Raw genomic sequence first — 13,612 nt, forward strand, 5'->3', positions numbered from 1 at the left:
GGTGTAGTATGGTTTAGAGTGGTGTAGTGTGGTTTAGAGTAGTGTAGTGTGGTTTAGAGTAGTGTAGTGTGGTTTAGAGTGGTGTAGTGTGGTTTAGAGTGGTGTAGTGTGGTTTAGAGTAGTGTAGTGTGGTTTAGAGTGGTGTAGTGTGGTTTAGAGTAGTGTAGTGTGGTTTAGAGTGGTGCAGTATGCTTTAGAGTAGTGTAGTGTGGTTTAGAGTGGTGTAGTGTGGTTTAGAGTAGCGTAGTGTGGTTTAGAGTGGTGTAGTGTGGTTTAGAGTAGTGTAGTGTGGTTTAGAGTGGTGTAGTGTGGTTTAGAGTGGTGTAGTGTGGTTTAGAGTGGTGTAGTGTGGTTTAGAGTGGTGTAGTGTGGTTTAGAGTGGTGTAGTGTGGTTTAGAGTGGTGTAGTGTGGTTTAGAGTGGTGCAGTATGCTTTAGAGTAGTGTAGTGTGGTTTAGAGTGGTGTAGTATGGTTTAGAGTGGTGTAGTGTGGTTTAGAGTAGTGTAGTATGCTTTAGAGTGGTGTAGTGTGGTTTAGAGTGGTGTAGTATGGTTTAGAGTGGTGTAGTGTGGTTTAGAGTGGTGTAGTATGGTTTAGAGTGGTGTAGTGTGGTTTAGAGTGGTGCAGTATGCTTTAGAGTGGTGTAGTGTGGTTTAGAGTGGTGTAGTATGGTTTTGAGTGGTGTAGTGTGGTTTAGAGTGGTGCAGTATGCTTTAGAGTAGTGTAGTGTGGTTTAGAGTGGTGTAGTATGGTTTAGAGTGGTGTAGTGTGGTTTAGAGTGGTGTAGTGTGGTTTAGAGTAGTGTAGTGTGGTTTAGAGTGGTGTAGTGTGGTTTAGAGTGGTGTAGTGTGGTTTAGAGTGGTGTAGTGTGGTTTAGAGTGGTGTAGTGTGGTTTAGAGTGGTGTAGTGTGGTTTAGAGTGGTGTAGTGTGGTTTAGAGTGGTGTAGTATGGTTTAGAGTGGTGCAGTATGCTTTAGAGTGGTGTAGTGTGGTTTAGAGTGGTGTAGTGTGGTTTAGAGTGGTGTAGTGTGGTTTAGAGTGGTGTAGTGTGGTTTAGAGTAGTGTAGTATGGTTTAGAGTGGTGTAGTGTGGTTTAGAGTGGTGTAGTGTGGTTTAGAGTGGTGTAGTATGGTTTAGAGTGGTGCAGTATGCTTTAGAGTGGTGTAGTGTGGTTTAGAGTGGTGTAGTGTGGTTTAGAGTGGTGCAGTGTGGTTTAGAGTGGTGTAGTGTGGTTTAGAGTGGTGTAGTGTGGTTTAGAGTGGTGTAGTGTGGTTTAGAGTGGTGTAGTGTGGTTTAGAGTGGTGTAGTGTGGTTTAGAGTGGTGTAGTGTGGTTTAGAGTAGTGTAGTGTGGTTTAGAGTAGTGTAGTGTGGTTTAGAGTGGTGTAGTGTGGTTTAGAGTGGTGTAGTATGGTTTAGAGTGGTGTAGTGTGGTTTAGAATAGTGTAATGTGGTTTAGAGTGGTGTAGTGTGGTTTAGAGTGGTGTAGTGTGGTTTAGAGTGGTGTAGTGTGGTTTAGAGTGGTGTAGTGTGGTTTAGAGTAGTGTAGTGTGGTTTAGAGTGGTGTAGTGTGGTTTAGAGTGGTGTAGTATGGTTTAGAGTGGTGTAGTGTGGTTTAGAATAGTGTAATGTGGTTTAGAGTAGTGTAGTATGGTTTAGAGTGGTGTAGTGTGGTTTAGAGTGGTGTAGTGTGGTTTAGAGTGGTGTAGTGTGGTTTAGAGTGGTGTAGTGTGGTTTAGAGTGGTGCAGTATGGTTTAGAGTGGTGTAGTGTGGTTTAGAGTGGTGTAGTGTGGTTTAGAGTGGTGCAGTATGGTTTAGAGTGGTGTAGTATGGTTTAGAGTGGTGTAGTGTGGTTTAGAGTGGTGTAGTGTGGTTTAGAGTGGTGGAGTGTGGTTTAGAGTGGTGTAGCTTGGTTTAGAGTGGTGTAGCGTGGTTTAGAGTGGTGCAGTATGGTTTAGAGTGGTGTAGTGTGGTTTAGAGTGGTGGAGTGTGGTTTAGAGTGGTGTAGTGTGGTTTAGAGTGGTGCAGTATGGTTTAGAGTGGTGTAGTGTGGTTTAGAGTGGTGGAGTGTGGTTTAGAGTGGTGTAGCGTGGTTTAGAGTGGAGTAGTCTGGTAAAATCATAAATCCCATCCATGAACTTTCTGATTTTTACATATTTTGTAAATGCTGTGATTCGAAATAGCCTAAATCTAAATGTGAATCGAAATTGAATCTGCTTTTGTTACTCTACTGCCACTGATCGAGCTGGATGAACCAGTGGTTCTATTCTCGTTACCACTTTTATTATGACCATCCCTCTACGTCTACCACTACTCTCATTATTATTGACGCGGTTGCCTCATTATCCACCGATCATGCTTACGCAGTCTCTCAGCAGACATCAAGAATCTGTTGACTTCAGACTACTTCATGTTCTGAATGTATATGACTATCCCTTCAAGTTTTTTGTGGGTTTAGTAAATGGTTGAGTGAGGTAGTAAGTGTTCTAGCAAACATCTCAGTCGTGTCTTCCCTAACTTCACCTTACTGGTAACAATAACTTCTCATCGTGTTTACTAACATATAAAGCAATTAGGGTTGACCCAGCAATCTTGATGATAGATTTACACTGAACTAGAAGTTCTGAAGGCTGTGGTAATCCCTCCCAAATAGTTCCTCATGCATGTGTCAAATCCATTGAGTATCTTAAGAGGTTTGAATGAGATCTATAGTCTCTGTTTCCTGAGAGGAAAAATGTTGAATCTTTCTTCATAAGATTTGTTTCAGAGTGATACGATAAGTTTGGTAGAACTCTTTACCTTCTCTAATACATGTTCGAGACCAAAACTGGACGGCATAACCAAAATACGATCTAAAAAGGATTTTATAGATAATCAATATGGTGTCGGGACTTTGTGCTCGATTTCTTTTAATATGAACTCCAGCATATTGTTAGTTTTGCTATTAAGAGACCGGTTTCGCCAAACTTAACAAAGCTCCAGGAGAGCTAAACTTTGCCACAATAAAATGTCACATTAGTAGCTTATATGCTCTTTTATGAGTCATATTCTGATAAAATATTTTCAGAGCGTTATTTATATCACTTTCATTTATCTATGTTTTCCACTTGTACACTTCAGTCATATCCTCCCTAATTCCACGCCTTTCCAGAGTGCAAATTCAATGCACTTACTTTATCCTAACAGGAAAGATTTCTGATATCATGTTGAAAATGGTATGTAATACTGACAACTTGTCCATGCGTCTTCCTCTGCAAGATTTCTGATACACGAGATCAACTCCGTCATCCTTCTGCAAGTGTTTTCCTGTGTACTTATGTCCATTTTGTAATATAGAGACCGAAACTGTGCAGCAGCATCTAAATGAGGTGTCACCAAGGATGCATTATTTATATTTCTTGATATGATGACAAGAACAATGTGAAGCTGAGGTTATGTTAGGTACGATTCGTAAGGAATCAGAAGTGTTTCCTGACGCGGGTCCTAGTCATATGATGACCCGCCACTCATCTTATTCGGGTCACCCTACCTCGGGAGATGGCCGGTGTGCTAAGAAAATAGTTACAGGCCACGGGGGCGTTGACCCCTAAACAATCTTCAGATATACATGTATAATCCAGATGGTCTCCTTCAATAGGGTTAATTATTCAGAATTCCCCGTCCCACTAGTAAGGTGTTTCCTCCTTTCTCCACCCTCGCCCTTCCCCTACCCCGAAGTCCCCGCTTTACCCTCACCCTCAACACTGAGTGTGAATTCTGTGTGCCTACGGGCGGTGGACAACAATTGCCTCATCAATCAGGCAGTAAGACACATGTGCAACATCTTGTTATCTTTATTAAGAGAAGTTCTGCTTGCACACTAAGTTTTGTCACTCTAATAAAGTGGAAAGGTGCAGTAGATTAAGACATGGTCACAGGTGGGTGGTACCCACTACTTTTATTAGTGAGCCCTGCCCACGTGTGACCAAGTGTTCAACTGTTGCAGCTCTCCACTTTTCCTGAAACTTCATTACCAAATCTGTGACCCACCTTATTGACCTGACCTACTTCCACTGGTGCGCATCACCCAGCAGTGACTATGTCTTCAACTGATGCAACTCTGTTCCGGCTCAATTATATCTTTTTCCTCATGCTTCTGTATTAGATTGAAAACACCTGTGGCACAGGTGAAACGTCTTCCACTAAAATTACTCACGTGTTGCACATGTGTCTTACAATCAACTTGTCGGTGTTATACAAAATATCTGATGATGAAAAGACGTTTTCTTCACAAATATAAAGATAGAGATACAGTCTGCAGGACAAGCTTATGCTAGGACAACGTTGTCCCAACAAAAGCTTGCTTTCAGCTTGTGTGTTTAGCTTCATGATCAGGTGTCTCTAGGAGAGACAGACCACAGGCCGAGAGGTCATCAAAGAAAAATAAATAAAAGCTTATAACTCTTCTGTCTCTTCCAGTCCCTCTATTCAGCCACCACCTCCTTCCCCACGTTTCTCTTTATCTATATCAGAGCTGACAGTCTGAGTCTTACAGGACACAGGCGTTCAATTAGTCCAGAAGTTCTCTTAATATAACCCGAGTGGCTGCTGCGTCTTATATTATGGAGAGCACGCGACAGCAACATTTAATAGGGAACCAGGTTGCCAACAACCACCTCATTGTGTTCCAGGGAACCATTCTCTTAGAATAATTTTCGCAAACATTCACGAAGAGTAAATAGTAGGAATAAAAGAAAGCAACTAAAGTAATGCCTCCTATAAATATAACTATTTATTACATGCAACTAAATAATTAAAAATTTTCTTGTAAAATAAAATCTAACAGCGATTTAATTATTATCATGACTCTGTATGGAACTCTTAATTACTATCATATTAAAGGGTCATACAGCGTCTGTGGGATGGGAGATAATCACGATTGATCATAGGAAGGGGAAGGTAGCTCAAATTCCTTGAATCAAGAGCCCTTCGTCAGACTCAAGGTACCTCCCCTTTTGATAGGCGGATCTCTTCAGATATTTATATAAAAAGTATCATTTTTTAAGTCTCATCATTGCCGGTAAAAGATTTCCACGACCAGCAACGTATCTTTTATGAGAAGAGGGTGAGGTGACCAGCTGTATCATGCAACTCCAATTTCCATTCCGTGGGCGGTAGTCACCACTACACTCATCCTGTGAACGAAGTCACCCCATACATTTTCCGTAGATGGCAGTCACCCTATATGTATTCTGTGAAAGTCGTCCAATCCCTATTCTGTGAGTTACACTACATAATCGTGTGGGAAGTAGCGACCTCATTCCTTCTTGGTAGGCGGCAGTTACCCCATAATCATCCTGTGTGAGGTAGCTAGCAGAATAAAGCCGCATAGATCCAGACATGGCCTCAACATTGTTACTAAAAAAAATACAGTTGTGATGAACAGTTTACAAGATACAGTAGCAAGGAATTGGTTACACGAGTTATTTAGTCACACAGACAAAGGCACAAGTGGTACAACACGCTCCTTATTAAATCAACGTTTCTCTCTGTAGTGCTTCATTAAATCTTACAGAGGTTACACTTAACTGAAGAATTTTATGTTATTCTGCAGCTTGTGTGCTTAGCTTCATACCTGTCGACAATATAGCATTTTAGCCACGTAAACATTACAGTGAACCGTATTTAGTATAGCACGGAGATACAGGGGTCTGAGGGACTGGCAAAGGTGCTCTGTCGCTTGCGCAGGTTACATAATCTGAGTTATTTACAGTAAGAAAGCTACGGCACTTTCCTTGCTTTTTTTTTTTGGGGGGGGGGCAATATTTCATTTCCATTTAAATATTAAGACATTCTTGAACTGAGGAAGGCAGACAATAAGTGTGTAGACAGAGAAAGAGCCACAAGCAGAATACTGAATCCTGACATTGTCCAAAAATTAAACAATTGAGAAACTCATTCAAACAATACCTACAACAAATGAGGAATCACTCATTGTTAATAATAATAATAATAATAATAATAATAATAATAATAATAATAATAATAATAATAATAAATCTTTATTTCTACAAGTACATGTACAATGTATGCAGTCCTAGCTGACATCAATGACATACTGCTATATAGAAAGCCGCTTGTTATGCAGAGCATTTCGGGCAAATTAGGTAAATTTTATCCCCAGGATGCGACCCAAACCAGTAGACTAACACCCAAATCAGATCAGATCAGACTCTCAGGTAAGACCCACAAGTGGGTGAGCGGGGAAGTGATGACAGACGAAGAAAGCCGGTGAGAAGAATGTCTTGAGTCGTAGAAAAAGAGCCAGGGCTAAACCCAGCAGCAAGGCATTGTAAAGCAGATGTTCCTAGCTAATTAGAAGGTAAAAAAAGCTAGCTGTGCAGGCTAAATCTTAAGTGCTGAGTATATGTTGATCTTGAAGTTTACAGGTGGCTGGAGATCGGCAGGAAGGCTGGCAAGTGGAGAGAGAGGCATCTTCCAGGTGATTGGTCGTTAATGTTTCAGGTTAGGGAGGGAGGCGGCAGCTACGTCGTGATTGGTCGATGATGTTTCTTCATAGCGTTGTCCGTATTAGCTCCAATGTCCAGTCGTGGAGCTATTTTTAAGTCTTTTGTATGCTGATCTTGATAACTGGGTAATTTTGACCAGGTGAGTAGTGTCGGCTTCTATGTCTTTAAGGAGGGCAGTTACAATATGAAGTTCGCAACCAGGAGCAACCGTGTACTTGATGGTTCCATATTGAATGCGATGGACTACTTCAATTGCATACAACAGCTGGCTGAGTTGATTATTCGTGTGAAAATGATAGGTTCAGATGTTCTAATATGTGTTTCTTCTTCCATTTCTTCAGGTATTAGTGATGCTTGTGGTAAAGGTTCAGGCGGTTACGTCTTGGCTTGCGGTGGGTGTGGTGGCGGTGAAGGAGCTGAGTGGTCAATGGTAGAAGTGGTGGTGGAAGTAGGTGGTGGCTCCTCGTTGGTGGGAATAAATGGAGTGCTCTCGCTGGTTGCGTCTGTATTCGAACAGATGTTATCGTCAAGAATCAAGTCCTGCAAGTTGTCAGGTGCTGCGGAGCTGACGATTTTTGGGGTAAACTTTAGAATATCGGTGGAAGGAGGATATCCTGGGAAGATGTAGGGTGGCATGTTGTTCAATGAAAAGAGTTCATTGGTGGTCTTGTTGAAGGATCCAGGTTCAGCTACATTTTGCATGTAAGCAAACAACATGCAATAGTAAATTTGTGTAGAAACACCGTCGGGTAGTGGAGAGTAGGAGGTGGTGGTTGGTGGCGTCTGTTGAGTGGCTTGCAGGATCTCAGTAGTGTCCGTCTGGAGCTTTGTTATAGCAGTATAAGTTGGGAAATTTACGGTCTTCTTAAGGTCTTCTTTAATCTTCTTAGATAAGATCTCCTTGGGGACGGGACATTTAGCTGCTAGTGTGTGATGGTCGCTCTTGCAGTTGATGCAAGTAGGATCAGTAGTGGAGGAACTGGAACGATAGTCATGGCCGTCATTCCCGCATTATCCTTAACGTGGCAGTCAGCGGTGGAGTGGTTATAAGAGTAGCGTTCTAGCTCGATTTGTCGTGGGTTGATGTAATAAGATGAGAAAGCCAGGCCGTCTGACAGGACTCTGGCGGCCATAGTAATATTCAGAAACGTGACCTTAAGCATCGAGGAGGCGTTGGATATCTTCGTGATACTTCCTACCGAGCCCCAGTCATTCTGATCCTCAATAGATGACTTGGGTTCTTCGGTGGACAGGGCCGTGATGATCCAATCAAAACGTGTCAGGAACACCGATCTTTTAGCCCTCGTGTAGGGAGAGGTGGAGATAACGAACCCACGTTCGTCAACGGTCTTCATCGCACTTGGGGTACGGACTTTTTCAGCCTCCTCGTCATCAATGAAGGTGACGAGGAAGGCTTCTTTCAGTGATACAATACCTGAGAACTTGACACGCAGACAGCTTTTTAGGGCGGCCTCAAGTACAAGCTTCGAGGCATCGCTTACGACAGCTTTTGGGTTTTATCCTCACATGATGAGATATTATTGGAAGAGTGATGACACCCAGGTACCTGTTTTACTGATAGGTGAACATGGGCAGCAGGTGTCTTACGGAAACACATTTTTATGTTTCTACCCATAATGGGGATCAGTTTGCTAAGTTCGCTAGATAAGTTATCTGATTTTTTAGAGGGAATTTACTAATTGCACTCAGTAGACTGTAATATGAAATGAATGAAATATTTAAAACAATGGGGCCTGACTAAGTTCCTGTATGACCTCTGTAATCCTGCCTTTTATTGTGGTGCCACTCATAGGATGAGCTGCGAGTGTACGATAGTACACAAGCAACCCGCACGTAGGAGAGAGGAGCTTACGACGACGTGTCGGTCTGGCTTGGACCATTTACAAAGTCACACTAACAGGAAGGAGAGAAGGAAGCAGTATTTTTCATAAACTCTGCCTTCACGCGTGCTAAACGGACTTTCTTCTTTCCCATACTCCTGTTCTCTGCCTTCCCTATATTTCCAGTCTTTCCAATTTCAACAACTCTCTCCGTTCCTTAGATATCAAACTTTTCGCCAGGCTAACACTCTTCGCACCGATCTAGTTCGTACCTCTCCTCCCTCTATAGATGCTCCTGGTGTCTACTCTATTTCTTGTTCCTCTTATCCCCTTCAGTACTTTGGAGAAGCTGGCCGATCTCTTTCTGACAAACTCATGGAACACAAAAGTAATATTAGGCTTGCCGATACCAACAATACTCTTTTCTGTCATGTCAGAGATCACAGTCATTCTATTGACTGGTATTCTGCTAAAACTGTCTACCCTATGTCTAACTTTCACAGTCGCCGTCTGGTTGAATCCTCCCTTATACACAACTTTCCTTGTATAAATCTTAGTCCTGTCTTTATCTCCGTTGATGCCTTCCTTTCTCATTACAGTTTCAAATACTCCACACTTAATTAACTTGTTTCTTTTTCCTTCTCTTTCTACCTCTTGCCCTTTCCTTTTTCTTCTTTGGGTTTTCTTTCTTCTGCCTTGGGTGTGGAAAAAGACACTTATGTACAGTTCAGGACATTTATTAAAGGAAACGTTTCGCCACGAGTGGCTTCTTCAGTCCTAATACAGAGAAAACTAAGAAAACACACATATATATAGTGGTGGGAGTCAGGTGAGGTGAAGCGTGGGTAGAGGTGGTGGTAGTAGTAGTAGTAGTAATGGAACTAAGGAGGTGAGGTTAGAGAGGGACCTGCTGGCATCAAGTAACACCAGTTCCCAGGATGGGTAATATCCTCTTGGATATTACCCATCCTGGGAACTGGTGTTACTTGATGCCAGCAGGTCCCTCTCTAACCTCACCTCCTTAGTTCCATTACTACTACTACTACTACCACCACCTCTACCCACGCTTCACCTCACCTGACTCCCACCACTATATATATGTGTGTTTTCTTAGTTTTCTCTGTATTAGGACTGAAGAAGCCACTCGTGGCGAAACGTTTCCTTTAATAAATGTCCTGAACTGTACATAAGTGTCTTTTTCCACATCTTGTCGGTATCACCATACCATTTCCTCACTGCCTTGGGTGTTTGGTCCTTTAACTCCCCCGCCCCCTGTGTTTTTGTTCCTACCTCTTGTGGGCCCTTAGGTCTCCTGCAGTGCTCCTCTTTCTTGGTCTTTGACTGACTCCACCTTTACTACTACTACAACTATCTCTCTACTTCCTTTCCTGTTACCTCTCTTGTCCTGTCCGGCTGCTGACCTATATATACTGCCTCCTCTCCTTTCTGTTAGTGTGACTTTGTAAATGAAAATTAGACACATGTGCAACATCTGGGTATCTTTATTGTAGACGTTTCGCCATCCAGTGACTTTATCAATATGAATTCAAGAACATGAGTGGAAGACAGAAGAACTATATACAAAAGATGAGGTAATCAGTCCCTCAGCCTTGGAGTTGGTATGAAGAGCACCGTAGTTGTGGAGATTCTGGAACACAGGCAAGAAGGCTGGCGCTTATATACTGGTGTCAGGTGGAAAGGGACGGGTAGCAGACGAGGGCATGATCACTGGTAGGCGGGATTCCCCAGTGGAAGTAAGTCATATCCAAGATATGAGTTAGTAGTAGTAGTACCCGTGATGAAGGTTGTGTAGATGTCCTCTGAACCAAGATTCCATGATGTTGCAGTGTCTGACAAGTTGTACATGAATGGTATACAATACCGACAAGATAATATTAGACACATATGCAACATCTTGGTATCATGGAATCTTGGTTCAGAGGACATCTACACAACCTTCATCACGGGTACTACTACTACTAACCCATATCTTGGACATGACTTACTTCCACTGGGGAATCCCGCCTACCAGTGACTATGCCCTCGTCTGCTACCCGTCCCTTTCCACCTGACACCAGTATATAAGCGCCAGCCTTCTTGCCTGTGCTCCAGAATCTTTACGACTATGGTGCTCTTTACACCAACTCCAAGGCTGGGGGACTGATTGCCTTATATAGTACATAGTTTTAGTTCTTTTGTCTTCCAATCATGTCCTTGAATTGTATTGATAAAGCCACTGGATGACGAAACGTTTACCATAAAGATACCCAGAAGTTGCAGATGTGCCTAATTTTCATCTTTTCTGTATTGTATACCATTCGAGCACAGCTTTGTAAATGGTAAAAGTCGGACCGAAACGTCGTCGTAAGCTCCTCTCTCATATGTGCGGTTATTTGTGTATTATTCCAGTCACGAAATTGTGCCTTTTTGTTGTTTAGTGTACGATAATCTACAACTCACAAGATGAGCTACGAGTGTACGATAAACTACCCACCAACACATGACTGAGCCCAAATGCGTGTCTGTATGTCAGCATACCGCCACAGTACCGCATATTGATATATTAGACATATATGCAACACTTGGGTATCTTTACTGAGGAAACGTTTCACCACACAGTGGCTTCATCAGTCCATACAAAGGAGAATGGTGAAGAACAGAAGGAGTTTGAGGTAATCAGTCCGTCAGCTTGGAGTCGATGTAATCAGTCCATCAATCTTGAAAAGATCACAGCACATGGGCGAACTGCTTCACCTCACCTGTCTATAGTATATAAACCACTTCTTCGCGCATATGTTGCATTCTTTTCTAGATTTCAATGTTAATAGACTGATTACATGGACTCAAGGCTGAGGGATTGATTACCTCATTCTCCTTTGTATGGACTGATGAAGCCAGTGCGTGGCTAAACGTTTCTCAATAAAAATACCCAAGTGTTGCACATGTGTCTAATTTATCAACATGTCAGTTCTCTGAACCATTTATCAACATAGTACCGCATGTGCAGATGCTATGACACCTTGACCTATATCACAAGGACGAGGTGTGTGCGTGGTCACGTACCCTGAGACACGGTGCGGTGTGTGACTAATGTAACAAGAGAGACACAAGCGTGTCCGTACAGACATGGGGCGGGACATGGCACGTGTCCACAAAGCCTAGCCCCTACACTACACATAGTGTGAAAACCCTAACGGAGTTTCAGCGCCATCTAGCCAAACATTCTTGTATCTAACAGGCCGGACATTCTTACAAGTAACAGACCAGGCATTCTTACAGGCAACAGGCCAGACATTCTTACATGTAACAGACCAGACATTCTTACAATCAACAGACCAGACATTCTTACAGGCAACAGGCCAGACATTCTTACAGGAAACAGGCCAGACATTCTTACAGGTAACAGGCCAGACATTCTTACATGTAACAGAGCAGACATTCTCACAAGTAACAGACCAGACATTCTTACAAGTAACAGACCAGACATTCTTACAGGCAACAGGCCAGACATTCTTACAGGTAACAGGCCAGACATTCTTACAAGTAACAGACCAGACATTCTTACAAGTAACAGACCAGACATTTTTACAGGCAACAGGCCAGACATTCTTACAGGTAACAGGCCAGACATTCTTACAAGTAACAGACCAGACATTCTTATAAGTAACAGACTAGATATTCTTACAGGCAACAGGCCAGACATTCTTACAAGTAACTGACCAGACATTCTTACATGCAACAGACAGGTAACAGGCCAGACATCCTTACAAGTAACAGACCAGACATTCTTACAGGCAACAGGCCAGACATTCTTACAAGTAACAGACCAGACATTCTTACATGTAACAGGCCAGACATTCTTACAAGTAACAGACCAGACATTCTTACAGGCAACAGGCCACACATTCTTACAGGTAACAGACCAGACAATCAGGTTTCTTACAGGTAACAGACCATTCTTACAGAACACTTTACAGGTAACAGACCAGACATTCTTACGGGTAACAGACCAGACATTCTTACAATTAACAGATCAGACATTCTTACAAGTAACAGACCAGATATTCTTACAATTAACAGACCAGACATTCTTACAATTAACAGAATAGACATTCTTACTATTAACAGACCAGACATTCTTACTATTAACAGACCAGATATTCTTACAAGTAACAGACCAGACATTCTTACAGGCAACAGGCCAGACATTCTTACAGGTAACAGGCCAGACATTCTTACAAGTAACAGACCAGACATTCTTACAAGTAACAGACCAGACAATTTTACAGGCAACAGGCCAGACATTCTTACAGGTAACAGGCCAGACATTCTTACAAGTAACAGACCAGACATTCTTATAAGTAACAGACTAGATATTCTTACAGGCAACAGGCCAGACATTCTTACAAGTAACTGACCAGACATTCTTACATGCAACAGACAGGTAACAGGCCAGACATCCTTACAAGTAACAGACCAGACATTCTTACAGGCAACAGGCCAGACATTCTTACAAGTAACAGACCAGACATTCTTACATGTAACAGGCCAGACATTCTTACAAGTAACAGACCAGACATTCTTACAGGCAACAGGCCACACATTCTTACAGGTAACAGACCAGACAATCTTACAGGTAACAGACCAGACACTTTTACAGGTAACAGACCAGACATTCTTACAGGTAACAGACCAGACATTCTTACAGGTAACAGACCAGACAATCTTACAGGTAACAGACCAGATATTCTTACAGGTAACAGACCAGACATTCTTACGGGTAACAGACCAGACATTCTTACAATTAACAGATCAGACATTCTTACAAGTAACAGACCAGATATTCTTACAATTAACAGACCAGACATTCTTACAATTAACAGAATAGACATTCTTACTATTAACAGACCAGACATTCTTACTATTAACAGACCAGATATTCTTACAATTAACAGACCAGATATTCTTACAATTAACAGACCAGACATTCTTACAATTAACAGATCAGACATTCTTACAATTAACAGACCAGATATTCTTACAATTAACAGACCAGATATTCTTACAATTAACAGACCAGACATTCTTACAATTAACAGACCAGACATTCTTACAAATAACAGACCAGATATTCTTACAATTAACAGACCAGACATTCTTACAATTAACAGACTAGACATTCTTACAATTAACAGACCAGACATTCTTACAATTAACAGATCAGACATTCTTACAATTAACAGACCAGATATTCTTACAATTA

At 42.0% G+C, this 13,612-nt stretch overlaps 1 protein-coding gene across 1 annotated transcript in view; it reads right to left on the bottom strand.

The window, feature by feature from the left end:
- The window catches only part of LOC128691998 (anoctamin-7-like), a 639,071-nt gene that overhangs the window by 378,049 nt on the left and 247,410 nt on the right, over positions 1 to 13,612 (bottom strand). The window lies entirely within an intron of this gene.

This window comes from Cherax quadricarinatus, chromosome 6 (assembly GCF_038502225.1).
Source record: "Cherax quadricarinatus isolate ZL_2023a chromosome 6, ASM3850222v1, whole genome shotgun sequence".
NCBI classification, from domain to species: domain Eukaryota; kingdom Metazoa; phylum Arthropoda; class Malacostraca; order Decapoda; family Parastacidae; genus Cherax; species Cherax quadricarinatus.